The following is a 21,075-nucleotide window of genomic DNA, read 5'->3' as shown; positions in this document are numbered from 1 at the left end:
GATCTCCAAGATGTAAAACTGCTGATTCTAGATAATTAACTCTACTGTTTAATTCTTCATCAATATGTTCTTGACTATGCCATAAGTCACTAGCATTCTTATGCCAGTCATGCACATATTGCTGAGTCTGCACAGTCTCATGCAAGGCCACAGTAGCTGTAGCAGCAGCTGCAATAACACAATCAGTCCCAATATGCCAGCTATTAACAGCCCCACAAATCTCTTTGAGCACTTCAGGATTTCTTGAGCCATATGGAACAGCAGCTGACTCTCAGGTGACGATAGCCAAATTCTGTTCAGTCGCACTGGAATCCACACTCCCCGCCGCCTTTGAGCCATTGTAATGAAATCTCCATTCTGTAAAATATTTTCAGACAAACAGGTATACAGCACCCCACTTTTATAAAATAGAGCATTCTTAATTATAGTTAGTTTTCCAACCACAAACACATAAGCATCTCTTACACATGATTGAAAGTGATGAGTCTGATTTAAATGCAAATATTGACCATTCTCACTATTATTCCCAATCCATGCTATAGTAGGTGCTATTCCCAGAAAAACTTCCCACAAATTCTTTTGACTATGCATAGATGTAATATTACACCATGGAGAAGGGATCCATTTCCCTTCATATTTCCAAACACTATTATTTCTGGTAAAAATTATTTTTTCATCCAAATCAAGGGATTCATAAAAGAGATATTGCATATTACTAATTTGCTGTCCTTTACTATTTAGACCATACCAAATAAATCTGCTGTTATATTTGGTGGGACTCCCCATAGGGGCACTTTCCCACACTATTCCATAGGAATCATTAAAAACAACAGACCCTCTTCCTATATGGCATTCTTGCCATCCTTCTTCATCCCCAATATCTCTTTGCAGACAGTTTTAGGCAGGTTTTTTAGTCACCTTATAATTATAAGAAGGAAATAACGTCACTAAAGACTTAGTATTATTTTTTGTGAAGATAATCATAGTCCAATTTTTAACATACATAGAGGATGGTTACCAATGCATAGGGGTCAATAATCAAATGGTAATATGAGATTATAGATTCTTTGCCTTCCTGGGGCTTAATTGGTAACCTATCATCAATTGGTCCAGGGAATATATGAGTCTTATTCAGATAAATAGGAAAGGATGGATCTTTCCAGGTTAACACTCTGAGTAACTGGGATTAGGTATATAGACCCAATACTTTAATTACCCTTGATTTTCTCATTGCTTACGATCACCATCATCAGAAGTTGTAGGAGACCCCATCTCTTCATTCCATGGCTTAATCCTCTTCACAGGTAGCCAAATTTGCTCTCCATTTTCTGAAATGACAAGAACATAGCCTCACCCCCATACTTTAATCCTGCCTTTTTTCTATTTATTCCTTAAAATATCTTTTCAGAATATTGATTGATCATCATTTCCAGTGTCCACTGTAGATGTTTGACATTTTCCAAAGTGACATTCTGCAGGTGTCAGTGAATTATAAACATTAAGAAAATTTAAAGTAAATAAAGCTTTTGCCAATTGATCTTTTGGTGTTATAATACCATCATCTCCCCCTTTTTGTTTTAAAAGCATAGTTTTTATGGTATGATGGATGCGTTCAACTATGGCTTGATTTGTAAGATTGTAAGGAATACTAGTAACATGCTCAATAGCATACAAAGAACAAAAGGAAGCAAAAGGCTTACTGGTGTAAGAAGGGCCATTATCAGTTTTAATTTTCAAGGGGCATCCCATCACAGCAAAAGCAGACCACAAATGGGAACGAACGTGATGAAAACATTCACCACTTTGTGCAGTAGCCCACAAAAAATGAGAGTAAGTGTCAATACAGACAGGAACATATTGTAATTTACCAAATGATGGTATGTGAATAACATCCATCTGCCACAGTTGATTAGGAGCCAGGCCTCTGGGATTAGTTTCAGCCTGAAAAGGCACGTTGGCCAAGGGTCCACAGGTGGGACAGGTGCAAATAATCTCTTGAGCTTGATGTTTTGTCAGTTGAGGAAATTTATGTCTAAGTCCCTTAGTATTAATATGAGTCAATGCATGATATTTAGTTGCATCCTGCAAACATCCTACTAACAGATCAGCTTGGGCATTTTGGGTAGCTAGAGGATCAGGAAGGGAAGAATGAGACTGGATATGAGTAATATATATGGGCTGACTTCTTTGCCGAATGAAGGCTTGAAGGTCGTCAAAAAGTTAAGACAATTCATCAGTAATAAAAATATGAGCTGTTTCAATATGAGCTACAGTTAAACACACATATTCAGAATCAGAGACAATATTCAAAGGCTCCTGAAATGTTTGTAAAACCTTAATGATGGCTGAAAGCTCTGTGCGTTGAGCAGATGAATAAGGAGTCTGCCAAACCTGTTCTTTATGAGAGGTAACATATGCTGCTTTCCCATTACTACTACCATAAGTTAATACTGTACAAGCATTTTCAATAGGAACAGTTTTCACAATTTTTGGTAAAATCCCAGTGGTTCTTCGTAAGAATGTTAACAGTTTGGAAGTAGGATAATGATTATCAATAATGCCTTGAAAATTACTAACAGCAATTTGCCATTGAGGATTAGATATATATAAGTGTTGAATTTCTTCATGAGAAAGATCACAAATAATTCTGTCTGGATCAGACCTCTTTAATTGTAATAGTCTAACACGACCTTTTGTTAGAATGGAAATAATTTTTTGGAGCTGTGTCTGCAATCTCTTTTGTTTATTATTAGGTGAAAAACCTCATTCCAATATACCTTTTTGCCAAAATAAAGCTGTAGGAGATTGAGGGGTTGAGAAAATAATCAAATCAACAGCTTTGTCAGGTTCTATTGTGTTAATTGCCCTTGAGAGACTCGATCCTCTATCAATGCCAATTCTTTTGCAGCCTCTGTTGACAATGTTTTAGGGCTAGAAAGATCTGAATCGCCTGTTAATGTTTGAAATAAATTATTTAGCATATAGTTAGAAATTCCTAATGTCAGCCAGATCTAATTAATATCTCCTAACAATTTTTGGAAATCATTTAAAGTATTTAACTTGTCCTGATGTTTTTGTATCTTTTGTGGTGTAATACGTCCATTAGCCAATTTCATACTCAAATAACAAAATAGTGCATTCCTTTGAATTTTTTCAGGGGCAATTTGCAAGCCATACAGGAAGAATTTGTTCAGCATACCGGAATAACTGTTGCAGTTTGTCATTTGAGGCATGAGCAAACAATATATCATCCATATAATGAATAATCATTGCTTTTGGGAATTTTGCTCTCAACTTTTCTAAAGGTTGATGTACAAATAATTGACATGAGGTAGGACTACTCATCATACCTTGGGGCAGCATACACAATTGATATCTTTGCATGGGTGCCTGATTATTTATAGAAGGTACTGAAAAAGCGAATTTTTCTCTATCAGAGGGATGTAAAGGAATGGTGAAAAAGCAATCTTTTAAGTTTATAATAATTAAGGACCAATTTTTTGGAATCATAGATGGTTGTGGCACCCCAGGCTGCAAGGCACTCACAGGGCTCATGACCTTATTGACAGCTCTTAGATCAGTTAACATTTTCCACTTTCCTGATTTTTTCCGAATAACAAACATGGGAGAATTCTAAGAACTATTAGAAGGCTCAATATGTTTTTGAGATAACTGTTCTTTTATAAGAATATGAAGGGCATTAAGTTTCTCTGTTGGGAGAGGCCATTGATAAACCCATACAGGTGTATCTGTTAACCAGTTTATAGGCATTGGGCTGCCCTTCCATTCAATGGCCCCTATGGTAAATTTCTTTGACTGGGATTTTTTTGACATGGGTCAAACCCAAGTTCTCTACGATCTCCTTTCCTTCTAGTATTATATTTGCATATTCATGTGTAAAGATTTTGCTTGTTTTGACAAAGTAGGAATATGAATAAAAGCTCCCCATTGACCACGTAAATCACGTTCCCACAGGTTAAGGCCCACATCAGCAACATAAGGTTGTAAAGTAGATTTTTGTCCATCCGGACCCAACACATCAAATAAAGTCGTACTTTGATATACATCAGTCATTGTTCCAATTTCAGTAAACACAGTGGGTACCTTTTGCAATGTCCAGGATTGAGGCCAATAGCACTTAGCAATAATAGACACATCAGCCCCAGTATCTACTAGTCCAAAAAACACTTTCCCATTGATGGTAATTGTGATCTCTGGTCTATCATCACCTACAAAGGTCTGCCAATAAATTTCATTTCCTGTAGATCCAAAACCTCCTCTTCTATTAAAGGGAAGGGTTGCTGGTTTATGGTAAGGGAGCAGTAACAATTGAGCAATACTTTGTCCTACATTAATTTGAACCTGGCTTACAGCTTGCACTATTACTTTTATCTCTTCCTTATAATCACTATTGATGATTCCAATTTGTACTAGCAGTCCCTTCATCGTCAAACTACTTCTTCCTATTATAAGACCAACAGTAGCAGAAGGCAAAGGTCCTTTTACTCCAGTAGATAGAGTTTGCATACCCATTGCTGGTGTTATGAGCTTAATTTCAGTAGATGGAAGATCTACTGCAGCACTGCCTCTTGTAGCAGCTCTTAATTCTGAAATTGGGATGCATGTTGGGGCCATTGCTGACCGGATATTGTTCAGCCAGGCTCATGTTGTTTGTCTGAGGGCCCTGAGCTAGGCCCGCAAAGCGGTTTCCCAACCTGATTGGAGCTTCATTTTTATGAAATTTAGATTTACACTCATTGGCCCAATGATAACCTTTCCTACAAACTGGACATATTTTAGATGGATTCTGTTGTCCTTTACCTTGAAAGGCACAGGCTAGATAAGATCTACATTCTTTCTGATAGTGACCAGGCTTCCCACAATTAAAACAATTTCCTTTCTTTCTCTCCTCCTTTGAGCTACCTTTAAAGGCCATGGCCAAGACCGCCATCTGATGAGCTGTAGAGCCAATATCCTGACAAGCTCTAATATAATCTTGAATTGAACCTCTTCCTGCCTTCAAGGGTTGAATTGCCTTTTTACATTCACTGTTAGTCTGATCAAAAGCAAGCGTTAACAAAATTAACTCTCTTGCTTCTGGTATCTCAATTGTTTTCATCAAAATGTCAGTTAATCGGGCTACAAATTCCACATATGGTTCATTAACTCCCTGGATCACTTTGGCAGAAGATTTGAGTAGGTTTGCCAGGTGCACAAATCCGTTTCCAAGCTGCCAAGCATGAACTGCGCACTTGTGTTATGGCCTGATCATTGTATTGGAGCTGACTTTGAATTCCAGGCCAGTCACCAATACCCAAAAATTGTTGAGCAGAAATAAGAACGGGAGGATTCTGTACTGTGTTACAGCGCGCAATCATATTGGCTTCATCTGTCCACCAGGTTTAAATTGCAAAAACTCAGCCGGGCTTCAAACAGTTCTAGCCAGCATGCCCCAATCCCAGGGGATAAGTTGGCCAGCTTGAGCCAGCCCCTGCACTAAGCCAAAAGCGTAAGGACTATTAGTTCCAAATTGTGCACAGGCTTGTTTAAGTTCTTTCAGAATTTTAAATGGCAGGGGTTCATGATGAAAATTATATCCTCCTTGAGGGTTGTTTGCATCTGGGGGAACTTGTTGAATATTTACCGGGAAAGCTGTTAGTAATCGCATTGCTTCAGGATCCCCCTGTCAAGATCTTTGCAGCAAACAACGCATTAAGGGAGTAGTTGGAACTGGATTAGGTACAAATACGTTGTTAGTGTAGGGCCTGGTGTCAATGGCATCAGTAAATATTCCCGGGGCTGTCGGCATTGTAACCGGTGGGACCGTAGGGGCTACATTACACAAATTAGGGTAAATGCTGGCTTTAGAAATATTCAATTTAGACATCTGCTTAGGCAGAAAGGGGTTCGTTTCTTTCTCTTCGGGGGCTCATCCTTGTCCTTGTCCTCTATTTCCTCCCTGTCCTCACTCTGATGGCCCGTGTCATGGGGCTCCCTGGAAAATATGGTAAGTTCTTCCTCCTCCACTTCAGACTGCAGCGGACCTAAGGCTGCTGCAGTCTGTTCCCTAAAGCCCACACCGACAGTGGTATAGTCTCTCCTTTTTGGTATGCTCTACGTAAAGCCTTCATTACCTGTTTCTACTGTTTAAGATTTAAAAGATTTTTTCCTTGTGGCTGAAACCAATAAGTGTTTTTGTACTAGAGCAAAAAGTTCAAGTAAATCAGCAGTTTTCACTGAGATTCTGACAGTATTTGAAGAGTTTTTAGTACCTGTGAATATTCTTCCAGACGTCCTGGTTGATTTCCCATACCCTGATGCTAGCGGAAAGCAAAATTAATTAAGATTCTTACCACTGTATTGTCAGACTTGAGTCACCTTTCGATGGATGCCTCAACCTTTCAGGAAGGTTTTCAGTTTCTGTGTTCCCGATACTGCCATGGAAGAATCTCTGCTGCAGTCACTGCTTTGGGCCCCACATTGGGTGCCAGAAGTCAGAGTGGTGGACACAAAGGATATCGGGAATTAAAGACAAAGAGAGATTGGGATCAGGAGATCTGAGAGCATTGAAGCCTCAAGCTCATTAGAGAAGTTTATTAATCTCAGGGGCTTCTTTATAAACTCCAAGCAATCGTGAGAACCAGCAACTATCCTACCTATTTCCATTACCTCGACCTGTGTAACACAATCGATCAAAATCTATGACTATAATTCAAAGTACAAAATTTCACTGTTCTATTATATTGTTGAGAGAACATACCCATAAATCTTGTTGCCCAGGTTGTCCCGTTCTACCTAGTCCTCGTTCCACCTGAATGTACACATCTCCTTGCTAGATTTATGACCTGCACATATAGCTATGGAGACAGCACGACTCGGTGGTCAAGGAAATAACTTGCTTCCATGGTTAAGCTGGAGCCCCAGGAAGTAAGCACACAGAGGAAAGAGAAGCAAACCCCAGGAAGGGAGGAACCCAGGAAGCCTGACTCTTCACAGACGTCAGCAGCCATCTTGCTCCAACATGTGAAAATAGACTTTGATGAGGGAACTAACTTATGCTTATGGCCTGGTATCTGTAAGCTCCTACCCCAAATAAATACCTGATATAAAAACCAACCCATTTCTGGTATTTTGCATCGGCACCCCTTTGGCTGACTAATACACACAGTGTGTACACAGCTAGCATGGAAGGCTTTCCTGGCTGCTCCAGAGCAGCTTTCCTGATGCTCTGCCTGGCAGCGCTCTCCTTCAGCAGTGCATGTGAGAGTTAGTAGCTAACTCTTCATTCCCCTCTCCTTTGCTCTGCTTAATTACCTGGTTTTTTAAAAAAATCCTTATCATTGAAATCACTTAGAGACTAGAGCTTTTCGAATCTATCCATAGAAATTGCCAAGTGGGATCTCACATTGTAGCCTATCCCCACAATCACCTACTATGTACGGACCATTTTGAATTCATTTCTTTGAGCTCATTCTGGATTTTGCATCCAAGTTAAGAGGAGATGCGGAGAAGTGGATGTGGCTCAAATGATTGAGCTCCCACCTAACAGGAGGTCAGTGGTTTGGTTCACGGTGCCTCCTAAAGAAGACAGCAAGCTGGCATGATGGGCAGGTGCAGCAAGCTGACACAGGATGACACAACAAGAGACTCAAGAAGAAAAGCATAATGAGAGACATAACAAAGCAGGGAACAGAGGTTCCCAGTGCCTCCTAAAGAAAACGAGCTGACGCGACAGGCAGGCACGGCAAGCTGATGGAACAAGATGACGCAACAAGACGTAAGAAGATAAAACATAACAAGAGACCCAACAAAGCAGGGAACAGAGGTGGCTTAAGCGATTAAGCACCTCCCTCTCACATTGGAGCCTATCCCCACAATCACCTACCATGTACAGACCATTTTGGGTTCAGCTCCCGGTGCCTCCTAAAGAAACAAGGACGACGACAGACACAGCAAGTGCAAACAACAAGGGGGTGGGGAGAAAGAAATAAATAAAATAAATCTTAAAAAAAAAAGAGGAGAAGCGGTAGACCTTTTCGCTCTGAGGAACTCAGTGTTAGAGAGCACCAGAGGCTTGAGTCCCAAAACTGCCAAGCAGGTGCCCAAACCCCACGGGCGCAGGATGCCCGCTGACGCCCAGCGCCCTGCCTTCTTCAGGGATGAGTGACCCCCCTGGGCCAGAGCCCCGTGGCCTGGCCCCTGCTGCGCCTGAGCATCCTGGTGGAGCCGAGTGCGGAGGCGCTGCTTCACGGCGCCGGGGACTCCGTCCCCCATTTGTCCTGGAATGTGTTCCCCCCTCTGCCTGCCACCGGGTCCTTGTTTCCTGCATCCTAGGGGGCAGAGGCACTTCTAGAGGACGTGGCACCTGTGCACTGCCCAGTGATGCTGCTTCGCGTCTTTACAGGGCAGCGGTGGAGGCGGCTCTGCTCGGGCATGTCTATGCCATCCCTGGTGCTGCCAGGAGCCCGAGGCCCGCCTGCTTCTCTCCTGAGAAATGCCCTCAAGGGTACGTTGCAGCTTTGCCAAAAGGAAGGTTGATGAAGGAGCATGGTTTTCCAAGGCCTGGGCCCTGACCAAGGGTTACAATTCCTAGGAATCTGGGGAGACTCTGCAAAGCTGACGTCTCCATCGTGACAGCGTGAGAACCTGTGACGTGTGACCCAGCTAGGGTATTTCTTCTTCCTTGGACTTTTCAAATCTGATGAAAACATTCATTTCTCTCCCTTGGGGTTTCTGTTTTTTTTAATCTTTTTTCCCTTGGGGTTTCTCAATCCTTTTGGGTATGAACTTCAGTGTCAGCATCAAGTCTCTTTGTTGGGGAGGCATGAGTATTCCTTTGAAGGAAACCTTACAGCCTGGCAAAGGTCAGGCTGTGTTTTTCAAGCCCACAATTCCTCTGCACAGAGGAGAGAAGGCGGCCCAGCAGTGACAAGCAGGTGGTCGGGGGCTCAAGAAGGTATTGGAAGCAAGCCTCGGCGGCTTGAGCCACGGAAGCCTCCCCGCCTGGAGGTATTCATTTGGTGTGAGTTTATTGAACACTTTGATCTGAACTGATTTACTTATTTTTTTATTGTTTCATTTCAATTTTACTAAGCCCCTCCCTTCCCCCCCAAGAACGACCTCAGCTCTCTGTTTGGGGCAGAGCCCCGCTGCTCCCCTCCTGTGCGGTCGCCCTCATTGCAATGAGCCAATAAACCGGACTTCAGGTGTCCTGATGGTCTGTCCGATTGGACCGGGGATGCATTCACGGCCCAAAGCTCCCACCTCTTAATCGGGGCACCCCACGGTCCTTCCTTCTAGCCTGCGTGGAAACTGCACTATTGTTCAGAGTTGTTTGTTGAGCGCATAGACAGATGGAAGAAGTAGAACGGGACTCCCAGGTAGATGGAGGATTAGAGAGGAAGAGGGATCGCTTCTCTCCCAGACAAACAGCGAGAGGACAGGCAGGCTGTCGGGGGGGCCGTTCTGGGACACCAGGGGAAGGTAGACACCACCCAAAAGAGAAGGGCGAAGGAAAGGAGGCTCGGCTGGCCGGGAAAATCCCATGAGTAAAGCTTCAGCGCTACTCAGGAGTGTGGAGTGAAGTTCTCAGCACGCTGGCAGGTGGCTGAGAACCAAAGAGGTTGCAGGGGCCCTCTTCCCCAAGAAAGGGGAGAGGAAGGGAGGCAGCCTCTATAGCAAATTCACCAAATTCACCTTGCCAGAGAACTTGATCTGCTGCACTGGAGGGGTGGAGCCCTTCCAGGCGGGGTGGGGCCAGGAGGTGGCTTGCCCTGAGAGACCCCACAGGGAGCTAAAGGTCCTTTGCCTTCTCCAACATCCTTCCCACAGCCCCAGGCTGGTGACTGGGGAGGTAGAGGGAGGGTGTGGCTGTTTGTGAGGCTCCACCTACTCTGAGGACATTGCTTCTGCACCTCCAACCCACACTGAATGCAATCCCCCAGCACCTGGGGTCTGAGCGAGAGGGCTGCCAAGGAGTCCCATCTGCTGGCAGAGCAGAAAAGTGCATGAAAAGAGGGGGGATATTAAAAAAATGAGAGGCAAACAGGTGCCTTCACTGTTCCCCTCTCCAAGGCCCTTGGGAACTTGCCTGCACCCTTACTGGGTCCTTAGCCCTAGTTTAAGCTATTAAACTGGGGCACTCCTAAATATCTAGAACAAGTTGAACTAAGACTCAAAGACCAGAGATAGCACACAACTACTTAACGGTAAATCCCTAGGCAAGAGATAAACTGAACATCAGAGTAAACTCAGCATCAGTATCAGATGCTTAGACATCAGCAGCAAATTACAAGCCATACTAAGAAAAAGTACGATATGACTCAGGCAAAGGAAGACACAGACCTTGAAACAGATAATCCACAAGGTTCATTCAAATCTAAATCAAATCATGGAGTTGAAGGACAACAATCCTAAAGAAATAAAAGACATTAAGAAGACACTGGAAGAGTGGATGTGGCTCAAGCAGTTGAGCACCTGCTTCCCATATGGTAGTTCCTGGGTTCAATCCCTATTGCCTCCTAAAGAAAAAGCAAACAAACAAAAGAAACCAACTCAGGGGAGCCAATGTGGCTCAGTGGTTGAACGCCAGCTTCCCACATACTAGGTCTCAGGTTCAATCCCTGGCTCTAGTACCTCCAAAAAAAAAAAAAAAAAAAGCCATTAGGTGAGCACAAAATAAAAATTGAAATCTTGGATAGAAAAATAACAGCACTTATATACAATAAGTGAGATTCAAAAATAAAATAGAGAAATACAACAGCAGATTTGAAATCATAGAGGAAAGAACCAGTGAGTGGAAGACAGAGCAGCTGACACTGAAGAGAGAGAAAGAATGGGGAAAAAATGAGCAAGGACTCAGGGCAATGAATGACGTGCACCAACATACATGTTATAGGAGCTCCAGAAGGAGAAGAGAAGGACAAGGGGGCAGAAAGAGTATTTGAGGAAATAATAGCTGAAAATTTCCTAACGCTCATGAAAATACATGTCCAAGAAGCACAGTGTACTCCAACTAGAATATATCCAAATAGAACTACCCCAAGACATAATATTCAGAATACCAAATGCCAAAGATAAAGAAAAAACTCTGAAAGCAGCAAGGGAGAAGCAAAATATCACCCAATAAGACTTAGTGTGGATTTCTCTTCAGAAACCATAAGATGAAGAGGCAGTGGTATGATATAATTAAGGTACTGAATGGAACAACTGGAAACCAAGAATTCTTTATCCAGCAAACCTGTCCTTCAAATATGATGGTGAATTTAAAATATCCAAAGATAAACAGAAACTAAGAGAGTTTGTAACAAGAATCCAGCTTTACAGGAAATACTAAAAAGAGTTCTGCAGTGAGGAAAGAAAAGACAAGAGAGAGAGAGACTCAGAGGAGAGTATAGAAGTGAAGACTATCAGAAAGAGTAGCCAAAAGGATAAAAAGATGGACAAAAATAGGATATAACGTATGAAAGCCAAGGAATAAAATGACCAAAGTAAGTAATGCATTTACAGTAATATATAAAAGATATAAGCTGACAGAATGGATAAGAAAACTCAGTATGCCATCTGCAGGAGACTCACTTTAGACCCAAGGCTGAAAATAGATCAAAAATGAAAGTTTGGAAAAAGATATTTCACATAAACTAAGTAAAATAAAGCAAGGATAGCTATACTGGTGTTGGACAAAACAGGCATTAAGTGCAAAAAAGTGATAAGAGATGCAGAAAGGCCATTATATATTAATAAAAGGAACAATCCACCAGGAAGGAGTAACAGTCATAAATATCTCTGCACCTAACAAAGGTGCCCCAAAATACATGAGGCAAACTCTGGCAAAACTGAAAGGAGAAATAGACCTCTCTACAATATTAGTTGGAGACTTCAACACACCACTCACATCAATAGATAAAACAATTAGACAGAAGATCAACAAGGAAACAGAAAACTTGAACAATGTGATAAACAGACTGGACTGAAAGGCATATACAGAACACTGCACCCCAAATCAGCAGGTTATATATCCTTCTCAAGTGCTCATGGATCTTTCACCAGAATAGATCACATATTGGGCCACAAAACAGCTCTCAATAAATTTAAGAAGATTGAAATTATACAAAACACTTTCTCTGATCATACTGGAATGAAGCTAGAAGTCAATAATAGGCAGGATAGGGGAAATTTGCAAATACATCAAGACTAAAAAGCACACTCCTAAACAATCAGTGGGTCAAAAAAGAAATTGCAAGAGAAATTAGTAAATATCTCGAGGTGAATGAAAATGAGAACACAACTTATGAAAACTTACAGGGTAAGGCAAAGGCATTGCTGAGAGGAAAATTTACAGCCCTAAATGCCTATAGCAATGCTAAAATCAAAGAACTAAATAAACAACTGAAGAAACTATAAAAAGAACAGCAAACCAATTCCAAAGAAGCAGAAAGAAATAACAAAGATTAGAGCAGAAATAAATGAAATTGAGAACAAAAAAACAATAGAGAAAATCAACAGAACCAAAACCTGATTCTTTGACAAAATCAATAAAATTGACAAACCCTTAGCAAAACTAACAAAGAAAAAAAGAGAGAAGATGCAAATAAACAAAATCAAGAATGAAAGGGGGGGGAAACGGACTTTGGCCCAGTGGTTAGGGCGTCCGTCTACCACATGGGAGGCCCGCGGTTCAAGCCCAGGGCCTCCTTGACCCGTGTGGAGCTGGCCCATGCGCAGTGCTGATGCGCGCAAGGAGTGCCGTGCCACACAGGGGTATCCCCCGCGTAGGGGAGCCCCACGCGCAACGAGTGCACCCATAAGGAGAGCCGCCCAGCGCGAAAGAGGGAGCAGCCTGCCGAGGAATGGTGCCGCCCACACTTCCCGTGCCGCTGACGACAACGGAAGCGGACAAAGAAACAAGACGCAGCAAAAAGACACAGAAGACAGACAACCGGGGGAGGGGAGGGGAATTAAATAAATAAATAAATAATAAATAAATTTAAAAAAAAAAAGAATGAAAGGGGGGACATTACAACTGCCCCCACAGAAATAAAAAGATCATAAGAGGATATTATGAAAAATTGTATGCCAAGCAATTAGACAACCTAGATGAAATGGAAAAATTACTAGAAATGCAAAAACAACCTACACTGACTCTACAAGAAATATAGGAATTCAACAAACAAATCACAAGCAAAGAGATTGAATCAGTCATCAAAATTCTGCCAACAAAGAAAATTCCAGGACCAGATGAATTCTACCAAACATTTCAAAAAGAATTAATGCCAATTCTGTTTAAATTCTTCCCAAAAATTGAAAAGGAGGAGAAATTATCCACATATTTTATGAAGTCAACATCACCCTAATATCAAAGTCAGGTAAAGATACTACAAGAAAATACAGACCAATCACTCTAGTAAACAGAGATGCAAAAATTCTCAACAAGATACTTCAAATTGAATCTAACAGCATATAAAAATAAGTGCACATCATGATCAAGTGGGTTTTATTCCTGGTATGCAAGGATGGTTCGACATAAGAAAATCAATTAATGTAATACAACATATTAACAAATCAAAGGGAAAAAAACATCATCTCAATGCAGAAAAGGCATTTAAAAAATCCAGCATACTTTCTTGATAAAAATACTTCAAAAGATAGGTAAGAAGGAAAGTTCCTCAACATAATAAAGGGCATGTATGAGAATCCCACAGGCAACATCATCCTCAATGGGGAGAGGTTGAAAGTTTTCCCTCTAAGATCAGGAACAAGACAACAATGCCACCATTGTTATTCAACAATGGTGAATAACAATGGTTATTTGTCCTAGAAGTTCTAGCTAGAGCAATTAGACAAGAAAAAGAAATAAGAGTCATCCGAATTAGAATAAAAGGAAGTAAAATTCTCACTATTTGCAGATGACATGATCCTATATTTAGAAAATACTGAGACATCTACAACAAAGCTACTTGAGCTCATAAATGGGCTCAGCAAAGTGGCAGGATACAAGATCAACATGCAAAAAACAGTAGCATTTCTATGCACTAGTAATGAGCAAGCTGAGGAGGAAATCAGGAAAAATATTCTATGTAAAATAGCAACAAAAGACTCAAATATCTAGGAATTAATATAATCAGGAATGTAAAAGATCTGTATTCAGAAAACTACAAAGCACTGTGAAAAGAAATTTTAAAAAGACCTAAACAAATCAAGGACATTCCGTGTTCATTGATTGGAAGATGTCAAATCTACCCAAATTGATTTACAGATTCAATGCAATGCCTATTAAATTCCAACAGCCTACTTTACATAAATAGAAAAGTCAACTACCAGATTTATTTGAAAGGGAAAGGGGTCCTGAATAGCCAAAAAAAAAAATCCTAAAAAAGAAGAGTGAAGCTGGAGGACTCATGCTCCCTAACTTTGAAACATATTATAAAGCAACAGTGGTCAAAACAGCATGGTATTGACAACGAGCAGAAATGAGGAAAAGAAAGAAAGAAAAAGAAAAAACAACAAGCAGACAATGAGCACAAACAACAAAAAAACAGATGAGGGAGCCATCTCAGTGGGGGGGGGGGGGAAATAGCATGGTATTGACATAAAGATAAATACATGGGTCAAGGGAATGGAACTGAGATCAGAAATAGACCCTCACCTCTATGGTCTTGATAAGTCTACTAAGTCCACTTTCCTGGGACAGAACAATCTCTTTAATAAATGGTACTGGAAGAACTGGATGTCCATAATGAAAAGAATGAGAGAGGGCCTCTATCTCACTCCCTATATAAGAATCAACTCAAAATGGATTAAAGACCTAAATATGAAAGTCAGACCATATAATTCCTAGAAGATAATGTAGGGAAACATTTACAAGACCTTGTAGTAGGTGGGGATCTCTTAAATTTTTCACCTAAAGCACAAGCAACAAAAGAAAAAATAGATAAATCGGACCTCCTTAAAATTAAACATTTCTTCACCTCAAAGGATTTTGTGAAAGAGGGTAAAAAGGCAGCCTTCTCAATGGGAGAAAATATTTGGAAATCACACATCCAACAAGGGCCCAATATCCATGATATATAAAGCAATACTACAACTCAACAATAAAAAGACAAATGACCCAATTTAAAAATGGGCAAAAGACCCAAAGAGATATTTTCCTAAAGAAGAAAATACAAATGGTAAAAAAACACATGAAAAAAAATGCTCAGGATCATTGGTTATTTGGGAAATGCAGATCAAAGCTACAATGAGATATCATTTCACACCAACTAGAATGGCCACTATTAACAAAACAGAAAACTGCAAGTGTTGGAGAGGATGTGGAGAAATAGGAACACTTATTCACTGCTGGTGGGAATGTAGAATGGTACAGCCACTGTGGAGGAACTGTTTTGTAGTTCCTAAGGAAGTTAGATACAGATCTACCATGTGACCCAGCAATACCTCTACTATGTATATACCCAGAAGAACTGAGAGCAGTGTCATGAACTGTGACATCTGACACAGATGCTCATAATTGCCAAGAGATAGAAACAACCCAGGTGTTCATCAACTGATGAATGGATACACAAATTGTGGTGTATACATATGATGGAATATTATGCAGCTGTAAGAAGAAATGAAGTTATGAAGCATATGATACATGGATGAACCTGGAGGGAATTCTGTTGAGTGAAGCAAGTCAAACACAAAAGGACAAATACTGTATGATTTCACTGTTATAGAGTTAATAGCTAGAATATAAGTCACTAGAGAAAAGAATGTGGTTAGAGAATGGAAAGCTGATGTTTGATCTGTGCAGAACTGGTAAAAAATTGTTTGTAAATGTTTGGAAATGAATAGAAATGGTGAAAGCATATCATAGGATTTGTAATTAGTAGCACTAAACAAATAGGTATGATAGTGGTTGTTTTTTGTTTGTTTTTTTTTCTTATTTTTTGTAGTAAGGAAAATGCTCTAATATTGACTAGAGTGATAAATGCACAACTGTGATTATACCATATGCCATTGATCATAGACTTTAGATAAATTGTATAGATTATGAACAAAAATAAAATAAAATAAGGTGGGTTGGGAGAAAATATGCCAAATGGAAGATATGGACTAGGTAGTAGTAATACTTTGAGGATGCTCTTTCATAATTTGTTACAAATGTTTTACAATAATGCAAGGTATTGATGGTGGCATGAGATATGGAAGCCCTGTATGATGTTATGCAAGTTTGTTTTGTAAGTTCACAACTTATACTATACACTTATTGTTTATGTATGTTCATGTATGAGTAATACACTTCAATAATTTTTTTAATGAAAAAACAATAAGTAGAATGAATTGAAAGGGGTTATTCACCTAAATTCAGAGTCTGGCAAAGAAGATAGCTTTATTACCCAAGAGAGAATGCAACTAAGTGACTTTAATAACCCAGATATCGTGTCTCTCTCTAATGACAGTAAAGAGACAGTGATGAGAAAATGCTTAATATCACTGATGAAGCTGTATTTCAAGGCACTTTTCTATAAGCCATGAGACATTCTGTCTCAACAATTTATTAGGAATTAATTTAATTAGAGCTACTCAGTAAGTGTTTGAATAAACTGCTATGACAACCAACAGTTTCTACATAGCCTTCTTAGTTGGTTTAGATGGTACTGCAGGGTGTTCGTTAGCTAATGTTGTGTAACAAGCAGCTTAAAGCAAACATTTCTTATCTCACCGGGTTTCTGAGAGCCAGGTATCTGGGAGGGGCTGAGCTGGGTGCTTGTGACTAAGCTCTCTAATGGGGTTGCTGTCAGCATCAACCAGGGCACCACTGTTAATTCAAGCAGCAATATTTTACTTCAAAGGTGTGGCATATTAAATTATCAGCTCCAATTTTTCACTCCTCCCTCTATCTATGGCCTTTTCCATGTGCCTTTGCAATTCCTTCCATTAAAATGCCAGCTATATACTTCTTCACCCCCTTGGCTGTGCATTAGCCATGTGACTTGCTCTTTGCTAATGGGATACTGTAGTTGCGACACAGTAATGATCTGAAATGTGCTTGCACATTCGACTTGTTCTCTTGCACCTTTGCCACCACCACGAGAAAAATACATCCCAGCTAGTTTTGATGGTCCAGGGAAGCTGAGAGATACCTGGAGAAGATTTGGACCTGAAGACTTGTAGAGGAGAGTGAGCTGCTTCCACTGACCAGCAAACTCATAAGCTAGAAATAAGTGCCTGTTGTTGTAATTGTTGTATGCCACTGAGATTTTAATGTTGTTTGTTAAGCACCGCTAATGTGGCAATAGCTAACTGACACAAAAGGCTATGAGGTAACCCGTGCAAATATAGAAAGCCACGGCCGGAAGAGGATTAGAGACCAGCAGTCAAGCCTCAGTCAGGAAATGAAGAACCACTCCAGGTATTTCACACGGGATTTTTAATACCAGAAGTTGCTTTAAAAGGTGTTTGGAGGCCTGAGAGAGCAAAGAGGGAAGATTGAAGCAAGATAAAGAGTAGTAACTGGGAAAGCGGATTTGGCTCAATGGATAGAGCATCAACCTACCATATGGGAGGTCCACAGTTCAAACCCAAGGCCTCCTGACCCGTGTGGTGAGCTGGCCCACGCACAGTGCTGATGCGCGCAAGGAGTGCCGTGCCACGCAGGGGTGTCCCCCACATAGGGGAGCCCCATGCGCAAAGAGCGCACTCCTGCAAGGAGAGCAGAAAAAGCGCAGTCTGCCCAGGAATGGCGTCGCACACACGGAGAGCTGATGCAGCAAGAGGATGCAATGAAAAGAGACACAGAGGAGAGACAATAACAGACACAGCAGACCAGGAAGCTGAGGTGGCACAGGAGTTTGAGCACCCCCCTCCCATTCCAAAGGTCCCAGGATGGGTTCCCAGTGCCACCTAAGGAGAAGACAAGCAGACACAGAAGAACAGACAGCAAATGGGCAAAGAGACACAGAGAGCAGACAATGGGGGGAAGGGGGATGTGAATAAAAAAGTGGTAACTGCAGGAAACATCTACCACCCCTTGGAAAGAGGAACCCATGAGAGCAGGTGGTCACCAAAGCCCAGAAATGTAGATGGGGGACACTTTGGCTCAAGTTAGGCTTGTAGAAGGGGTGTATTCAACAACAAACTTAACCCTTCCACATTACTAGATGCAGTTATGCTTTGTTTAAAATAAAAGCACTCTCACCCTGGAAATTGTCCAACTCTGGGTGACAGTAATTCCCACCTATTCTATAACCCAAAAACCAAATTGTAAAGGTAATTGCCACCAGCACTCCTTATATAAAATAAAAGGGGAAGGAAGAAGGAAAAAATCTAGTTAATGCAGATAAATAAGTAAACAACAATGAAGAAAATAGAACCGCTGCTCCTGTCCTTGTAATTTAGCTGGTCACAAGGCCACCGCTGACATAATTTATAACTTCCTTCTTTTCATCTCAGCTAGCAATTCAGTCAGCTGATGTTCATAACCCAGAGGAGTAACCCCCTCCTTCACCCCTGAAAGGTCTCCTTCTTCAGCGTTCCTACGTAATTGCTTGTTGTAGTGTTCCGTTCCCTTTTACTAGAGATGTTCTCATCATGGTACCCTCTACTCCTTTGTGGACCAGGAGACATTTGTTCCCCTTGGTAATCAGGATAAATCACCCCAGCCACTGCCTGTTGGTTCGACGGGCATGAAGAGCCCTAATGGTCAAAGAAGAATCCACTTCAATAAACTTTCCCACTAAGTGGATGGCTGGTCTCTGGGGAATGATACCATGTGGGAACCACACGTTGGCATCTAGTTTGGCAGGCCCAACACTCTGCTCTGGCTGAGAGAAAGAACAAGGTGTTAAGACCATGTGTTACCCACCTGTCCACCTCCGTTGGGCAAAGGCAGGGACAACTAGAAAAAGAAGCTGACAGACATCCAAGCAGTCATCTGGTTCACCTGATTCCTAGCGCCCTCTTCTGCTCTTTGGTACACAAACATCTTCACAATTTTTGCCCATTCTGAGAGGTCCATCTACATGTCCCTCTTTTCAGACCTCCTTCTCACCCATACTCCAATTGTGGTAGGGGCAGTCCTAGAGCAGCCTGCCCCTTTCCCTGCAGCCAGGTGTGTCAGCCTGGGGGGACTAAACACAATTCCCTAGTAGATACAGGGACTGCCAGGACATTTCTTCCCTATTGCCCCCAGCATATAGCTGGAGACAGTGTGACTCTGGGGGTATGTTTTATGACATCCAGCTCACTCTCCCACGCCCCTACCCCACCCCATGGTGTATCTGTCCCTGGAAGGGAGGGAGCAGGTGTCCTCTACTGTGGCAGCACAAGGACAGAGGAGAGGGCGCTGGGCATAGAACTTCTTGTTTCGACCATGGATTGTGACCCTCTGGCTATGGGAACCAACTGCCACTAGTGAAGATGACCTTGCTCTGTCTCTTCTCTATGTGAACCCATGTGATTCATGTGTTTGCTGGCAACCCTGACACCTGTATTGGGGTGGGCTGACATCTCTTCAGGTGTCTCACCTCCTGACCAACACTAATCTTCTGTTTTCCAAGATCCTGACCATCTAACCAAACCTTTAATCACTGTCCATGAATTATGTAAATGAGTATCTCTGGCCATCTCTCCATCCAGGAAGTTCTACCCAGGACTTCCCTTCCCTGTTATCTTTCAGGGACACTCCCAATGGAATCCATAGTGCTCAGCTGCTCACCTCCACCTATTGCTGGCATGCCATAAACTAAGCCCAAGTTTGTTTTGGTTTTCCCTTAGTCATAGAGAACACCCCATTGCAATTATGTCATGTGGGTTATTATCTCACAACCCTTAGCCTTCCTTATCTGGATCCTAGCGAAATAAGTGATATCTACTTCTCATCTAAGCACCTGCACCACTGGGCTTTTATATAATTATTGGGTCTATCTGAATGTAGAAAAAGAAATGAAACAGATTCATAGAACGCATCTTCACATCAGCTGAAAATATGAGCTAATTCAGGAATTTTCTTAAGATACTTAGAGCCTACTTGTGAAATCATGAGAATCCAAGTGGGCTTCAAGAAAACTAGAAGACCATAGAATTAGATTTGAAGAAAACTGGACTCTCATATTCATCATTGATTAATTCAATTTTTAAATGTTATATTTGTTTTTTAGAGACTTATTTTGTTTATTTCTCCTCCCTACCACACCCCCATTGTTTACACTTAGCTGTCTGCTCTCTGTGTGTTCTCTGTGTCTGCTCATCTTCTTTTCTTTAGGAGACACCAGGAACCCAACCTGGGACCGCCCATGTAGGAGGGAGGTGCCCAATCACTTGAGCCACTTCGGCTCCCTGCTAGTTGAGCCTCTCATTGTGTATCCTTGTTGTGTCTTCCTGTTGTGTCATCTCATTGTATTATCTTGTTGCATCAGCTCGCCACACCAGCTGTCACTCAGCTTGCTGACTTGCTTGTCTTCTTTAGGAGGCACTGGGAATTGAATCCAGGACCTCCCATTGAGCCACATCTGCTTCTCTTACGTTTGTTTTTTCATCCACTCCAATATTTATTGAGTACCTACTTTATGCCAAGTGCAGAGTTGCTACAGTAGTCAACAACAACAACAACAAAAAATGCCTGTGCCTTCACAGAGCCTCTGTTACAGAAGCAGAATTCATGGTGGCAGAGGATTGGCCTCTCAAACTTTCTGTGGCTCAGTTTCCTCATCTGGAAAATGGGGCCAAAAATAATAACTATTTCATAGAGTTGTTATGAAAATTAAATGTGTTAATACACATAAAGTACTTAGAACAGGGCCTGGCACATAATGGGCACAGAGGAGATGCTATTCTCACATTCTGTTTTCCACCCACATTTTATCACCAAGAGAAATAGTGAGGAGGGGACAGAGCACTAGCAGGCAGACCCTCCAACACCCTCATATGACAGACACAGAGGTGGAGGCCCAGAGGAGTCCCCCAGGTCCCACAGGATATAAGCGGTGACCCCAAATCCTGACCAGGGTCCTGGGTGAGCCTCTCTGTGGAGTGGTTTGGGCGCGCGCAGTAGGGCATTGCTCAGTCACAGACGCGGCTGCGTGCACCCATCCCCTC

General features: G+C 41.7%; 1 long non-coding RNA gene across 1 annotated transcript; it reads right to left on the bottom strand.

The window, feature by feature from the left end:
• Positions 1 to 25: 25 nt before the first annotated feature.
• LOC131273850 (uncharacterized) lies at positions 26 to 19,089 on the bottom strand. Its single transcript, XR_009181017.2, has 4 exons — positions 18,845 to 19,089; positions 6,354 to 6,463; positions 1,217 to 1,328; positions 26 to 357 (listed from the first exon to the last, which is right to left on the bottom strand). It is a non-coding gene; the product is annotated as an uncharacterized lncRNA (long non-coding RNA).
• Positions 19,090 to 21,075: the final 1,986 nt, after the last annotated feature.

The sequence above is a fragment of the Dasypus novemcinctus genome, chromosome 17, assembly GCF_030445035.2.
Source record: "Dasypus novemcinctus isolate mDasNov1 chromosome 17, mDasNov1.1.hap2, whole genome shotgun sequence".
NCBI lineage: Eukaryota > Metazoa > Chordata > Mammalia > Cingulata > Dasypodidae > Dasypus > Dasypus novemcinctus.
Note: the sequence above shows the minus strand (reverse complement) of the source record. Positions and strands in the feature narration are given on the sequence as shown.